Source organism: Pseudophryne corroboree, chromosome 5 (genome assembly GCF_028390025.1).
Source record: "Pseudophryne corroboree isolate aPseCor3 chromosome 5, aPseCor3.hap2, whole genome shotgun sequence".
NCBI classification, from domain to species: domain Eukaryota; kingdom Metazoa; phylum Chordata; class Amphibia; order Anura; family Myobatrachidae; genus Pseudophryne; species Pseudophryne corroboree.
Window position 1 is genome coordinate 715281833 of NC_086448.1, and position 17103 is coordinate 715298935.

Genomic DNA, 17103 nt, shown 5'->3' on the forward strand with positions numbered 1-17103 from the left:
TTTGAAATGCAAGTACTGTATGAGTCTGAGTCCCCAGTAGCCTCCTGCTAGCCTATTGCCCTTCCCCCCTGGGAGCCTGCACAGATCATGCAGTAGACAGGGAGGGAATTCAGGTCATGTGCAATACACAAACACCGAATATCTACTGTATAGTACTGTTTTGCTCACAGTAGCATCAGAATACACTCATTTCTACTCATTCCCGCTGTTTAGTTGCATTTAGCGTAAAGAATCGCTCCTGCAGATGTACTCTGATTTATATGTAACTTGTGTGCACCTTTCCATTGACTGTCTTACAATGTAGATAAAATAATACAGTGTATTATTACAATAAAAAAAAAAAAGAAGGCACATCACGTCTCGAACCCTGGACCCCCAGCGTGGGAGGTGGTAGCCTTCACCCCTAGCCCACGACGCCTCATGAGAGACTCCCAATTTCATGTGTGAAAGTACTGCAAACAGCGCCCGGCCCCCACCCCATTGGTGTTGGTTTATGCCTTAGAGGACTCGGACGCTCGCATTTGTAAAGCACGGTATTTTCCACCGCCTCCTGCTAGCCTATTGCCCTTCCCCCCTGGGAGCCTGCACAGATCATGCAGTAGACAGGGAGGGAATTCAGGTCATGTGCAATACACAAACGCCGAATATCTACTGTATAGTACTGTTTTGCTCACTTAGTAGCGTCAGAATACACTCATTTCTACTCATTGCCGTTGTGCAGTTGCATTTAGCTTAAAGAATCGCTCCTGCAGATGTACTTTGATTTATGTGAAACCTGTGTGCATCCTTCCATTGGATGTATTAGAGAGAATTTTTTTTTTTTAAATGAATGTCACGGGAACACATAAAAAAAATGGTTGGCATTTCCTTCCCATTGGTGTTGGTTTACAGTATGCCATAGTGGACTCGGACGCTCATGTAATTGCATTTCAAAGGCACAGTACAGTATTTCCCATCGTCTCCCCCTACCCCCATCGCCCTTCCCCCCTGGGAGCCTGCACAGGGAGGGAATTCAGGTCATGTGCAATACACAAACACTGAAGATCTACAGTACTGTTTTGCTCAGTTAGTAGCGTCAGAATACCCTCGTTTCATTCCCGCTGTTTAGTTGCATTTAGCGTAAAGAATCGCTCCTGCAGATGTACTCTGATTTATATGTAACTTGTGTGCACCTTTCCATTGACTGTCTTACAATGTAGATAAAATAATACAGTGTATTATTACAATAAAAAAAAAAAAAAGAAGGCACATACGTCTCGAACCCTGGACTCCCAGCGTGGGAGGTGGGAGCCTTCACCCCTAGCCCACGACGCCTCATGAGAGACTCCCAATTTCATGTGTGAAAGTACTGCAAACAGCGCCCGGCCCCCACCCCATTGGTGTTGGTTTATGCCTTAGAGGACTCGGACGCTCGCATTTGTAAAGCACGGTATTTTCCACCGCCTCCTGCTAGCTACTGTAGCCCTCCATTCCCAGACGCTCATGTATTTTAAAAGCACGGTGTTTATACATTGTCCTGTACATTCTTCCTTTTACACAATTACTGTAGTTGCGTCTCAATACACATACAGTACTCCATACTTTTTCCACCACCTCCCGTTACGCCTACAGTATTGCCAGAGCTGTAGATCAATCCGCCGCTATACTGTACGATCGAAAGTACTGGATTAGTGGAGCATTAGCCACACAGTGGTGGAGATGTGTAATGCATGATGAGTATCTAGATCGCCTCAACGCGCCTACCTGTGATTAAACTTAGCTATCGCCTTAGCGTGACTAAACGCCCGTCTCGGCGGAGAAACAGTCAAGATAAAGGTGGCTACATCTGTATTTATTGAAAAATATTCATAGCAAAAATCACCATATTCTCTTTTTTTCCAAACTCCTACAAACTCTTTCTATCAGTAAGAAAATTTTACTGCATTTAAAGCAGTAGACCACACATCTGGCGCTCCATTGCGCTTTATCCCTTGGGACGTGTTGCACATACTAAAGTTTCTTTTTAGCAGTAAACTATTACCGCTTTCAGATCGCAAATGCCGGATTCCAACCGGTAAGAGAAACGTGTCCTTACAGGGTGGGATTTGGCATTTGCTCTCCTTTGCTGGCTTTCCGACCCGGCAATATACCGGGTCGGTTGCCATAGCAGCAGGGGGGGGCGCAGCAGGGGCAGGGGTGGAGCTGGCGCTGGGAGATGAGCTCATCTCCTGCGCTGCCTCTCCCTATGCTGTGAATGGGAGCCGTGTCGCATTGACGTGGCTCCCATTCACACTGCACCTGACCCGGTATTCAACCCGGGTATAATCCTTCTTTTATACCGGGTTGAATTACTGGGTCAGACGACCTGCTAATTCTTGCAAAGTGCTTTCACATTGCACACTGACCCATGTCAACACGGCAATATGCCGTGTCGATACCGGGTTATTTGCGCGATGTGAAAGGGGTATATGTTGTATTTAAAATAATGTTGTTTCTAATCATCCCAAAAACATCCTCATTAAACATTCACATACTATAGCTTTCTTATCTTTATCAAATAATTTGTAATCCTTGTAAAGAAATTATATTGCTTTAAGTTCTGTTATTTTGGTCAAATACTAGAACACAGTGTTATTTCTCCATTAAACTTCATACTACTGTAGTAAGCTTGTGCAATCTAATTCATGCTAGTCACCCTTAGATGTGCATAACTCAAGACATTTCCCATAGCAAAAGTTGGCAGCATCACTTTACTACTACTAATACTATTTCACTAATTCACATACTAATTTCAGTTTTAAAAGTATTCTCCTGGTACTGTCAGTGTTTAAATGCAATGTAATAATTATAATTTTCTTACTCATCCACATTATATTGCTTATACTCCCCACTTTTGATGATGAGGAAGGCAAGTATGCAAACTTGTGACAGTCATGTAGACTGCAGATTCTTATCATATCTCATAAGGGAAAGGAAGGGAAAAGGGGGATTTGGATAGTATACTTTTGCACTAGTTTTATTGCTTATTGAATCCCCAATTGTTCATATTGTCATTAGTTAGAATCTAGAAACTGGGGGTGCTGTCTAAGACAATAATACCGAAGAACAAAAGAATGAAAGAACAAGATTGTCTTTTGTGTTGGCGCACTTGAAAAGAAGAAGATATGTATAGTATGATGATATCAATGTAATGGTTATTTTGCTTAAAACTTAGCTTTTATTCTTAATTTCATAAAATAAAATATCCTGTTTCATGAAATATAAACACATATATATATATATATATATATATATATATATATACATACAGTATGAATCATTAAAAGTTGATTATAATATCATATGGGCTCACTGTGTTATTATTCCATCATATTGTTTAATGAATGATTGGTAAGTTTGAAGTTAATCATAAATAATTTTTATTTTTATGGGGGATCAGTAGTTATATGTAAGTTATATACCGTATCTATAATATTATTAAATCAAGGAGGGATAAATTGTCATAATGTATGGATTTTTTCATATGTACAGGAAAATACATCCACTAAATTAAATTAATTTGTTATACAGGAGATGGGAGAAACACTTCCACATACCATGTCTATTGTGCAAACTTATGGGGTATTTGAAGTCTGCTGACAAGATTAATCTAATTCCTGTGGATAATAGATATATTCCATAGTATGATTTCACACCTTGTCTAGTATACAGACCAATGCCTCATAAGATTTATGTACAGTATCCTAGTTGTACACACCTATGATTGCCTGCTGACAAGGTTATCTGATCCCTGTGGATAATGTATACAATATCATGAGTCCCCTTCAGGGGTGTATTTCCTCACAATCATTCCACAGTACAGTCTCACACCTTGTCTATTACGCAGACTGGTTCCCACTATGAGTGGTGTATATTAATCTAATGTCATAAATATTCGAGAAGAAAAAAGAACAATAGTTTGCTGACAGTGGATTGGAAACAAGTGCAGTTTCTCTACTGTACGTTCATATCCTGTCTAATTATATATCTCATATGTATTCCTGTGTGTATATATATATCTCATATCCTTTTCCCTCCATGATTTTTCCATATACAGATATTAAGTATATAACATATTATTTTAATCTAGATCTTAATTAAATTCCTTATTGTGACTAAATGTGTATATCTGTGTTTATTGTCAATTATACTAGTCAAAGGGAACAGGAGCAAATGTTGATCCAGGAAAATGACTCAGTACAGGTTTGCTCTGTATCCAATAGTTAGTTACAATAATCTCAGCTTAGTAATAGTTCTCTATTGATACATTAAGTAAACTTCCTATAATAGTTGCATATCAATTAGGAATAAAGTATCTCTTTACATTTGTATATTTCTGAGCAGCTGATACATAGTACCAAGAATATTATCACTGAGTCTTTATTGCTCATAGCAGGTCTCAATTTCTGAGACGTTTATACTGCGATTGTAAATAGAGATACTATTTATGTTTGGCGTTTTAGTATACCGCCGGTACACAGTGATAGTAGCGCTGCTAATAGATAGGACCAGGGACATACAAAAATTGTATGCTATTCCAAACCCGATTGTATAGCTATTGAGCGTGTCCCTTGTATTCCATGTAACAGCGCCGGAATCGTAATGTCTGCCACTTATCTAACCCACACAATTCCTAGGTATTTCTATATGATATTCGGGTATAGCTCCTGCTAATCACGCTCCTAATATCTTCCCTTGGCTAGGGTCACAGGTCTATTACACATTTCTAAACTACAATCCCCTCTTCCCAATCATTATTAAGTAAGTTGTATTATTTCATTTGTAACATTTTTTATAAACGAGTGAGCCCGAGAAACGCCGGCGTGCACGTTTCACGAACAGGCTACATCAGGGCGAACCAGATTGTTGCATTCAATGAGGGTTTAAGGTTTCACATGACCAATAAGAACAAGTGTACAGATCATCTGTTTAGCTCAACCAATAATACTCCATCCTAGGCTATCGCTAAGGATGCCGGGATATGTAGTTACATTCTACTCCGGTCACGTGCGGATAAGTGTACATATCATCTATTTGTCTCATCCAATGATATTTCATCCTGAGCTATCGCACAGGGTGCTGGGATATGTAGTTGTGTTTTACTCCGGTCACATGCTTTCTATATCCAATAGCGCAAGTCCTTCAAATAGTCACGTGGTGCCTGCAGACTCTTGGGAAATGTAGTATTTACTTCGGTACTCTTTCTCTTTCAATATTATTCATTGCCTATGTTTATATAGCTGTTATTAAATGTAGGTTCTAAAGTTTTGGTATCATGTACGTCATACAGACATATCAAAAACTATGTCACATGATTGAGATCTTTTCAAGTATAAAAATACTTTACATAGTTGTATATACATTATCTAATCCAATCATCTATAGTTAATTATATGTGTACCAGGGAGGTTTTCTGAGGATGTCAAAAAATTATTAATGAAGATTAATAGAACATCAATAAAATAAAAATTATATCTTCTATAAAAATTTTAATATATTATGTACATATATATTTTTAATATTATAATCAAATATAATAGTGTATAAGTGTAACATTACATTAATCATGTTTATATTAAGTTAGATATACCATATATGAGTTGTTGTAGTAATATTTAGTGTATCAGAAGTGAAAGTTAGGAAAAAGAGCAAGATTACGTGATCAATAATGAAACGTGAGAGCTATGGGTGTCTATCATGTGTCATAATGTGTTTGAATTCTATGTTAGTGATTTCAGTGAGAGGGGACACAATTAATATATTGACTGAATTCAATATAATGATTGGTGCATGATCCGTCGTGCTGGATCCATTGGGTGCTCCTATATATTTTATTTTACACATTCTACATATCCCGGCACCCTGTGCGATAGCTCAGGATGAAATATCATTGGATGAGACAAATAGATGATGTGTACACTTATCCGCACGTGACCGGAGTAGAATGTAACTACATATCCCGGCATCCTTAGCGATAGCCTAGGACAGAGTATTATTGGTTGAGCTAAACAGATGATCTGTACACTTGTTCTTATTGGTCATGTGAAACCTTAAACCCTCATTGAATGCAACAATCTGGTTCGCCCTGACGAAGCCTGTTCGTGAAACGTGCACGCCGGCGTTTCTCGGGCTCACTCGTTTATAAGGAATGTTACAAATGAAATAATACAACTTACTTAAAAATGATTTGGAAGAGGGGATTGTAGTTTAGAAATTTGTAATAGATATGTGACCCTAGCCAAGGGAAGATATTAGGAGCGTGATTAGCAGGAGCTATACCAGAATATCATATAGAAATACCTAGGAATTGTGTGGGTTAGATAAGTGGCAGACATTACGATTCCGGCGCTGTTACATGGAATACAAGGGACACGCTCAATAGCTATACAATCGGGTTTGGAATAGCATACAATTTTTGTATGTCCCTGGTCCTATCTATTAGCAGTGCTACTATCACTGTGTACCGGCGGTATACTAAAACGCCAAACATAAATGGTATCTCTATTTACAATCGCAGTATAAACGTCTCAGAAATTGAGACCTGCTATGAGCAATAATGACTCAGTGATAATATTCTTGGTACTATGTATCAGCTGCTCAGCGATATACAAATGTAAAGAGATACTTTATTCCTAATTGTTATGCAACTATTATAGGAAGTTTACTTAATGTATCAATAGAGAACTATTACTAAGCTGAGATTATTGTAACTAACTATTGGATACAGAGCAAACCTGTACTGAGTCATTTTTCTGGATCAACATTTGCTCCTGTTACCTTTGACTAGTATAATTGACAATAAACACAGATATACACATTTAGTCACAATAAGGAATTTAATTAAGATCTAGATTAAAATAATATGTTATATACTTAATATCTGTATATGGAAAAATCATGGAGGGAAAAGGGTATGATATATATATATATATATATATATACACACAGGAATACATATGAGATATATAATTAGACAGGATATGAACGTACAGTAGAGAAACTGCACTTATTTCCAATACACTGTCAGCAAACTATTGTTCTTTTTTCTTCTCGAATATTTATGACATTAGATTAATATACACCACTCATAGTGGGAACCAGTCTGCGTAATAAACAAGGTGTGAGACTGTACTGTGGAATGATTGTGAGGAAATACACCCCTGAAGGGGACTTATGACATTGTATACATTATCCACAGGGATCAGATAACCTTGTCAGCAGGCAATCATAGGTGTGTACAACTAGGATACTGTACATAAATCTTATGAGGCATTGGTCTGTATACTAGACAAGGTGTGAATTCATACTATGGAATATATCTATTATCCACAGGAATTAGATTAATCTTGTCAGCAGACTTCAAATACCCCATACATTTGCACAATAGACGTGGTATGTAGAAGTGTTTCTCCCATCTCCTGTATAACAAATGAATTTAATTTAGTGGATGTATTTTCCTGTACATATGAAAAAATCCATACATTATGACAATTTATCCCTCCTTGATTTAATAATATTATAGATACGGTATATAACATACATATAACCACTGATCCCCCATAAAAATAAAAATTGTTTATGATTAACTTCAAACTTACCAATCATTCATTAAACAATATGATGGAATAATAACACAGTGAGCCCATATGATATTATAATCAACTTTTATTGATTCAGACTGTATATATATATATATATATATATATATGTGTTTATATTTCATGAAACAGGATATTTTAATTTTATGAAATTAAGAATAAAAGCTAAGTTTTAAGCAAAATAATTATTACATTGATATCATCATACTATACATATCTTCTTCTTTTCAAATGCGCCAACACAAAAGACAATCTTGTTCTTTCGTTCTTAGATTCTTAAGGGAAGGGAGAGAGAGAAGGCTCTTGTGTGGGCGCACTCTTTAAAGGAAAGGAAAATTCCTATAACATGTAGAGAGAGATACTTAAAACATAACTTTTAATGTTAACATTTATAATGAAAACACCCATATAAATGATCCATATCAAAGAAAAAAATGTGATAATTAGAATTAATAAAATGTTCTGGTCTGTTTAATCACACTAGGTAATTGGAATGGTTGTAGACATTGATTCGTCTTACCCCCAATTCCCCTGACCAGCACAGAATTTCTGTGTTAATGGAACCAAAGAGTGATCATGAGAGTTATTTGATAAGTAAGACCCACTTGGGCTACTTAATTCGAAATTGGTTGGTCTCCTGCATTCAAATGAGCTAGACTTTCTGACGTAAGCCACAAAAATTGGTAGTAGGCCTCAAAAAGGAAAAGGAAAGGGGAAAAGAGAATTAATGGTGATACTGCTGTTGGCGTTGCAAACACATGTGAAGGGAAATGGTCCCAACTCTACAACACCGGGTATTCGCAGGAAGTCTCCTCTCCTGGTACTGACCCGGCCCAACGCTGTTTGGCTTCCAAGATCAGACGAGATCGGGCATTGGCAGCGTGGTATGATAGTAGAGAATTTTTATGATAGTACACCAATGAGAGTGCACCTATGTAGGAAACGGAAGAAAGAGGAAAGAAGGGGAGACAGAAAGAGACGGGGAAGAGGAAAAAGGAAATGAAAATAGTATATGGGAGAGAAAAGGAATGAATCAGTATAGCGTAATAGATGGATCTGCTTTCTGCGTTAGACACAGCTCAACAAATCCCACTTCTGTGGTATTGTGCTCTGTGAATCGCAGATGAGAGTCCATGAAGCAATAATGAAGTATGAGCAAGAGGTATAAAAGATAAGCTGGGTTGAACTGTCAAAAAAATGTGTATATCATCACAAAAGACTAGTGAGAAATTGAAGTGAAATGAAATTACTAATAATTAAACATTGATTTAGAAAATCACATAGGTATTTATCGTGCATATTAGGATAAAGTTAGAAATTCAAAAAACATGCTGAGGCTCATGATGAGTAGGATAATTATCAGACAATATACTGGCCTCCGCTGGAAAAAAAACTTAGCATAATGGTGTGGATATTTTAGCAGATATTGATTTAGGAAAAATCAGGGAAGAAGAAAAGGGATGAAAAGAAAAAATAAATGAAAAGAAGATTTGGGCTGTAAATGTTAAGTTATTAGCCAGTAGTGCTGTAGCAAAGAACTGTGTGTGTGCTACACAGGTCCAAATGACATAGAATAACATACAACAGATTAATATAAAACGCATCAAGGATTGCGGTCTGTGCAGAATATATACAGAACGGCAGTGGACTTCCAGTTATCAAAACTCTGATAAGAATATATAGATGTGCTACACAGATTTAAAAATTTGCTGTATAATCAAGCATATTCATAAATACACATAATGTGTTATTGTCTGTGCACGCTATATGCAGAGCAACAGTGGGTCCAATCAGATGTGATGGAAGTTGATGCGCATCAAGGGTTGCCGTCTGTGCCAAATATACACAGGACAGCAGCAGGCTTATGGTCATCAGCACTATCTGCCAAAAAATCTATGTATGCTACAGGACTATTAACATGCTGTCTAGTAAAACATGTGAAATAAATACACAGAGTGTGTTGCTGTCTGTGCTGTCAAAAACCCGGAAGTGAACAAGCCCGTCAGGGCGAAACGCGTTTTCCGAGAGGGGGACCACACACTGAGTGATTTCTCAGCTCCTGCCTGGGCACATGACAATGCCCTAACCTGCCTTCTTTCTCCAATTTTGGTGACCGTAAGCCAATAGCTGCTCTGTGCACATCCTGCACAGACAGCAACACACTCTGTGTATTTATTTCACATGTTTTACTAGACAGCATGTTAATAGTCCTGTAGCATACATAGATTTTTTGGCAGATAGTGCTGATGACCATAAGCCTGCTGCTGTCCTGTGTATATTTGGCACAGACGGCAACCCTTGATGCGCATCAACTTCCATCACATCTGATTGGACCCACTGTTGCTCTGCATATAGCGTGCACAGACAATAACACATTATGTGTATTTATGAATATGCTTGATTATACAGCAAATTTTTAAATCTGTGTAGCACATCTATATATTCTTATCAGAGTTTTGATAACTGGAAGTCCACTGCCGTTCTGTATATATTCTGCACAGACCGCAATCCTTGATGCGTTTTATATTAATCTGTTGTATGTTATTCTATGTCATTTGGACCTGTGTAGCACACACACAGTTCTTTGCTACAGCACTACTGGCTAATAACTTAACATTTACAGCCCAAATCTTCTTTTCATTTATTTTTTCTTTTCATCCCTTTTCTTCTTCCCTGATTTTTCCTAAATCAATATCTGCTAAAATATCCACACCATTATGCTAAGTTTTTTTTCCAGCGGAGGCCAGTATATTGTCTGATAATTATTCTACTCATCATGAGCCACAGCATGTTTTTTGAATTTCTAACTTTATCCTAATATGCACGATAAATACCTATGTGATTTTCTAAATCAATGTTTAATTATTAGTAATTTCATTTCACTTCAATTTCTCACTAGTCTTTTGTGATGATATACACATTTTTTTGACAGTTCAACCCAGCTTATCTTTTATACCTCTTGCTCATACTTCATTATTGCTTCATGGACTCTCATCTGCGATTCACAGAGCACAATACCACAGAAGTGGGATTTGTTGAGCTGTGTCTAACGCAGAAAGCAGATCCATCTATTACGCTATACTGATTCATTCCTTTTCTCTCCCATATACTATTTTCATTTCCTTTTTCCTCTTCCCCGTCTCTTTCTGTCTCCCCTTTTTTCCTCTTTCTTCCGTTTCCTACATAGGTGCACTCTCATTGGTGTACTATCATAAAAATTCTCTACTATCATACCACGCTGCCAATGCCCGATCTCGTCTGATCTTGGAAGCCAAACAGCGTTGGGCCGGGTCAGTACCAGGAGAGGAGACTTCCTGCGAATACCCGGTGTTGTAGAGTTGGGACCATTTCCCTTCACATGTGTTTGCAACGCCAACAGCAGTATCACCACTAATTCTCTTTTCCCCTTTCCTTTTCCTTTTTGAGGCCTACTACCAATTTTTGTGGCTTACGTCAGAAAGTCTAGCTCATTTGAATGCAGGAGACCAACCAATTTCGAATTAAGTAGCCCAAGTGGGTCTTACTTATCAAATAACTCTCATGATCACTCTTTGGTTCCATTAACACAGAAATTCTGTGCTGGTCAGGGGAATTGGGGGTAAGACGAATCAATGTCTACAACCATTCCAATTACCTAGTGTGATTAAACAGACCAGAACATTTTATTAATTCTAATTATCACATTTTTTTTCTTTGATATGGATCATTTATATGGGTGTTTTCATTATAAATGTTAACATTAAAAGTTATGTTTTAAGTATCTCTCTCTACATGTTATAGGAATTTTCCTTTCCTTTAAAGAGTGCGCCCACACAAGAGCCTTCTCTCTCTCTCTCCCTTCCCTTTAGTATATGTACTCTCTGGCTCTGGGCGCACCACCAAGCAGGACAACGTTATTTATCGAAGTAAAAAACACAGTTTTTTCTTCTTTTTTCTATTTTGGAGTGTTTAATTGTCCAAATTTTGGTTCCACATTATTAACACAGTACTAATTTTTCCAGTGCCCGATCGCCCTTTGTCTAGTTCTTAGATTCTTATCATACAAATCGTACTTCTTAACCACAGTTCTCAACATAATTTTTATATGAGTTTATAGTTCGGCTCTGTTTGTGTATCCATCAAATGTCATTCATGAGAAAGTGTAATATTTTGTATCACATACTATAATTTATTTTGTTATGAACCTGAATGAATGCATATAGCACTCGCAACAATGTACTGTATTCTGAAATTCATCATCTGGCCTAGTGCCAAGTAATGACCTAGGTATTAATATGTTTGCATTTTTAAATGTCTGAAGTGGAAAAAACAATAAACAAATACTCAAATTAAAAAAATCATAACTTGTCATCTTCTGTTAAATTGATTTAAAATACCAATGGTGTACAGGTGGTGGTGGTGGTGTTGATCCTTTACCCTGAACTGTTGCAGGGGCCCAGCAGTTCCCTGGGTCCTTCTGTCCCCCACTCCACTCTCCCTTCCTTGTTACAGAGAGCTGTACTTTGGGCAGGGAGAGAGCTGACTGCTGCAGCAGCAGCCTCTCTCCCCAGCCCAGCACATGATATTGTGGGCTAGACTGGAGAGTGAGGCAGCTGCAGCAGCAGTCAGTCCTCTCTCTCCCTGCACAGAGGTGCGATCACACCTGCACAACCTGAAGGCCAATAGATCAGACACCGGCGCCCCCCATTGCATTACACATAAACTGTAATTTTTTTTTTTTTCTAAGGAGAGGGTCTGGCCACACCTCCCCCGCATTGACCATGCCCCTTCCCTGTACCAGAGCCCAGCAGAGCTGTCATCCCTCCTGAAAAAGAGTGTGCCATGGCAAGTTGTTCACTGCAATAAACCAAACTCTGCTAAATTTGTACCCCAAAATGCTGTTAATACACATAGCAACAAAAATGGTTAGCGTTAACATCAGCTTTAGCTCTGTATTTTTAAAACAAAACAAACAGAAGTAGACATCTTAATGAATGGGTGACTTTACAGGGGGAAAAAGAATATATAGCTAAATGGCTTCCCTTTCACAAAAACACTTAGGGGGGGATTTAATTAACTGCAATACATTACTCTGACTGGACGGTTCTGTATAAAAGCCCTCGCCGCCTCATGTCCCGCCCCTCCAGTCACAGAATGGAGATTTAGGTCACACGAGACTTGGCCAAATAGGGGATTCCCGCTTACCATCAGTAACTGTCTGCTACTAACTCCACCCACTGTGCAGTGGGCATGTACTATGCTGCCACCACCAGACTCCTTGTTGATATGGCATCTGGAACCATGTTTCTGCTCTGCATGCGTCGACTCGCTGTCTTACAACCCCAGTGTGGTGTTGATGAATCCCCAATAGTTGCTTGTCCAAGCATGTGATGGTAGCAGGTGGAAGGCGGAGCTTGGAGATGCTGGGTGTACCTTGGATAGCCGAAGAATGGAGCTAGGTTTGTTTGGCCTAGCCCTGCAGGTCACAAGATGAAGCAGTCATCTTGAGGCAGAAGATGTTTATTCACCCAAATAGTTCTGAAAAGAACTTAAGCAATACAGCAAGATGTTTACAGCAGAGTGAAAATGGTATAATACACTTTTCATACGGCAGCAGCCCCCCTTTTTATCTTACTCCGATACACAAGCAATCATTGTTTACTCATTTGCTGTGCATGCCTTGCCACATGCATAGCTTCCATTGTCCTCTATGGACAGTGGAGAGTGGTCACTCTCCTTTGACCATCCCATCCTAGAGGGTTTGTATCCACCCTGCTGATGTTCAGTCTAGGCTGGGGAAAGTTATTCTGCCTAAATCTACTTCCAGGAATCTGCCCGGGACCCAGCTCACCATCTGCAGCCTGAAATCGGGCTCCAGATATGGGCAGCCTAGATGCCAGGTCAAGGTTTCCTGCCCACCGAGGGTGATCCCTATGGAGCTCCAGAAAACCACTTTTTTAAAGCTGAGCTCCCCACTCTTCCCCCATGGTACATTCATGTGGGAGGCTAGAGGGGAAGGCATTTTGTTTTTGGGGAAAAGGACTGGAGGAATCCAACAGCCTGCACAGCAATGGATTCCCCCCTCCTGTGACACAATCAACCAAGTTAGTGCATTTCACTTTAAAATACAGTTAGACACACTTTGTACATGTCTCTATTTAAATACACTCTGAGCCTGTGCCCTGCACAGGCTCCACATACTAAGGTACTGCAGTCCCTCACAGCAAAATATATTACTACATTTAAACACATTATTATTTTGCTTTATGCGGCTCCCTTGTGCACAGCCAGCAGCCTCCGGAGCTGACCCGGGCCTGTGGCTCATCTCCCAGCACCGTGACACAGTACGGTACTGGGGTCCAGGGAGCGGGCTCTCCCTGTCCCCTCCAGTGCAGCACTAAACTCAGTGGCCTCGCCGCAACATGCGGCACCCCCCCCCTCTGAAGCCCGGCATCCCGGGATGCTCGTCCTGGCTGCCATGGCTCTGGGTCTCCGTGGCGATGAGGTGCTGGGAGCATAGCTCCCAGACCTCCAGCGCCTGCATCCTACACACACCCCTGCCACATAGGGGGTCAGCTAGTCTGGTCCCCTGCGAGCGGATCACCCTGGGCGGCAGCAGCGACCTCCTCCAGTGCTGCACACTGGGAGCCAGAGGTCCCAGGCTCCCAGCTGCGGCGCCGAGCAACACTCCCATTCTAAAGCGGGGCAGCTCAGGACACTTATCCCGGCTGCTGTGGATTTCTGACTCCTGGCAGTGCTGATGCCGGCGGCACCGGGAGTGGAGGTCCCAGTCCCCAGCCGCCGACCTCCAGAGCTCTCCTCCCCACTGGCGCAGCACACTAAGAGCCGGGGGTCCTGGACTCCCAGCCGTGCTGGGCAGGCACAGCAACCTCCTCCACCCCTGGCACACCGGGGGTAAACACACACTGCTGCAGCTGCCGGAGAGGTCTGGGACCGTGGCGCAACAACATCAAAATACATTTTCAAACATATTTTTAACACTCGGCGCCTAGCGCCTTTACATTTTAAAGATGGCAACTAGCGCCGTTATACATTTAAAAGTGGCACCCAGCGCATATTGTCCTTTACATGGCACCAGGCACCCAAGGGTTAACCCCTTAAGTGTTGTAGGCGCCATTAACCATGTGGCCACCAGGGTCTCCAGACACAATTACCATGGGCTAATTGATCCCCCTGGGACTATCCAATTTTTCTGAAGCCCGCAGTCATCTGGGATTTTTGTCACCTGCCTCAGAGGGTAGAAAAAAACCCCAACCAACTCGACTGTTGAAAGGGGCCTTGACCTCATCAACACACAAATCTGTGAGCTTTTCACTGATTCTGTGCATTAATGCCCATTAACTCAGTACTTTAACAGCCATTAAAATGGCTGTCGGGGGAATTTGGTAGTCCAATTGTATAGCCCCTGGTGTTAAAGCTGATGCTACTTCATGTTTTCACCAGCAGTATTTTACCACATGTAATTGTATTTCCCCTTAATATGCACAAGTGACAAAGAAAGTGTGATAGATTTCAATTGTACAATTTACATAATTCATACTAAAAATGCTATCTTTTAGAAAACATTGTAATAATTGGATGTGCTGTAGTGTATATTAAATAAGCCATCCACTTAGTTCTTAATTAATGTCTTTCAATTGATAGTGAAATTTATTCATAATATTATTATTCATTTTTCTCTTATTCTATGATTGAAAACTAAAATTTTAACTTTGTAATAGTCTGCAGCACTTTCAGTAAATACAAGAAGAAGATTGTTGAGTATCCCTGCTTCACTGGCGCAATATAAGCTGCCTAAGGTAATGTCCCTTCCTAAAGTGTCGCCACACTTCAAAAACAAGTAAAAAGACAAAAATTGGAAGGGCCAAAGCCTGGATGCTAATTAGTTTGTAATGTGTGAACATACAGCATGTACGTAAAACATCACAATGTGTGAATATAGAAATTGCATACAATACGTCCCATTTAGTGGGGTCCAGTTATATTCACTCTTCTGTTTATTTCGATGTCACCTGGTGCTTCAATTCAAACTTGGTCAGGTGGTGAACATAAAAAATAATAAAACAAACCAATTGCGTAGAACAGTCTTAAATGGTAAAACGTGTTGAATTTGTTCTCCGTGATTCTATTGTTCAAAATAGGTGTCATTGGGTATGATAGAATGTGTCCAAGACATACACCTCAGTGTATTTGAAGTATAGTCTCTTTTAAATCTGTGGCTGTATAATGTCTCCTGAATGGTGTCTCTGTGAAAAGTGTCTCTGTGATTATCAGAAATACAGTAGGTGTACCCCACTCACTGTGATTGTGGGGTGGACAAAAGTTATAAAGATATCTTTGACATCTGGGATGGAATAGAAAAGCGTACCCCACTCACAATGATGCAGATGGTAAAAAAAAGGCGTCACAGTTTTTTTAATTTCCCGATGTCCCCAATTGTAGTTCGCAGGGTTCTTGTTGTAGATTCTATCCGAGGGGCGTCTTGTATTCAACTCCGAGATGTGAAAAAAGAAAAACAACAAACAAAAACGCCTGTTTATGAGGCTGTATCAAGGGGTTTTAATTTGTAAGCAACTGGGTGATGAGAGCCTCTTTTAACCTCTTATTGACATTCAACTTTAGACTATTTTTTTTAAATATAGTTTTTTGTTACATATTTAAAAACTTTTAATAGAATAACAAGCCTACAGCACACACAGTAATGTTAGTGTTACATTAAGGGTATATGTTGATGGTGGTATGTATGTAATCTGGAAATTAATTAAAAAATAAAAAACAACTCAGAAAGGTGAGGTTTTAGAAATATATACTGTAACTATTAGCATTTATGATTACATATAATGAGGTTGTGATCATGTAGGTACAGTAACTTAGTATAAGAAAGATGAACTTCTGGTGAGGTATATATGGTATACAATAAGTATGAACTAAAGTAATTTTCTTCAGAAAAACTTGATTTAAGGTACTGTACAGACAAATAAAATAAATTCACCTTTGGATTTGTGAATATAAATCAAAGTGAGGCCTGATTCAGGTCCTGCCACATTAGTCTCAAAGTGCCGATGTTCGGTACTTTGCGCATGTGCCCGAGTAATACTGCATATTTGCAGTATGGGTCCTGCGCCGTTGGAAACAGTACGGCTGCAGACATCAAGAGATTTAGGAATTCTAAATACAAATACTCTTTGTATTTAGAGTAGGACATGTTCTGCCCCCATAACTGCACACAACCCCTCAACAGTATGGAGGTCCACCAGATAATTTAGCGGTGTGTGCTACCCTCTAGCAGCACAAGTAGTTAACTCTCAGCACATATTTTCCTGTAGGACTTAAATATATTTTAGCAATAAACCGATAAAGAATAGCACTTGTAGAGCCTCTGCTTTGTATTTCTGTGTATGATAGGGTGGCCAGCATGGATTTTTTTTTTTAGCAAAAGCTTTTATATGTACAATATAGAAGTTAGTACAATAGAGGCACTCCCCCA

At 39.5% G+C, this 17103-nt stretch overlaps 2 pseudogenes; one reads left to right on the plus strand and one right to left on the minus strand.

Annotated features, from left to right (window-relative positions):
• Positions 1-8395: 8395 nt before the first annotated feature.
• On the minus strand, positions 8396-8514 carry LOC134931459 (5S ribosomal RNA; annotated as a pseudogene).
• Positions 8515-10836: 2322 nt separating this feature from the next.
• On the plus strand, positions 10837-10955 carry LOC134931460 (5S ribosomal RNA; annotated as a pseudogene).
• The last annotated feature ends 6148 nt before the right edge of the window (positions 10956-17103 follow it).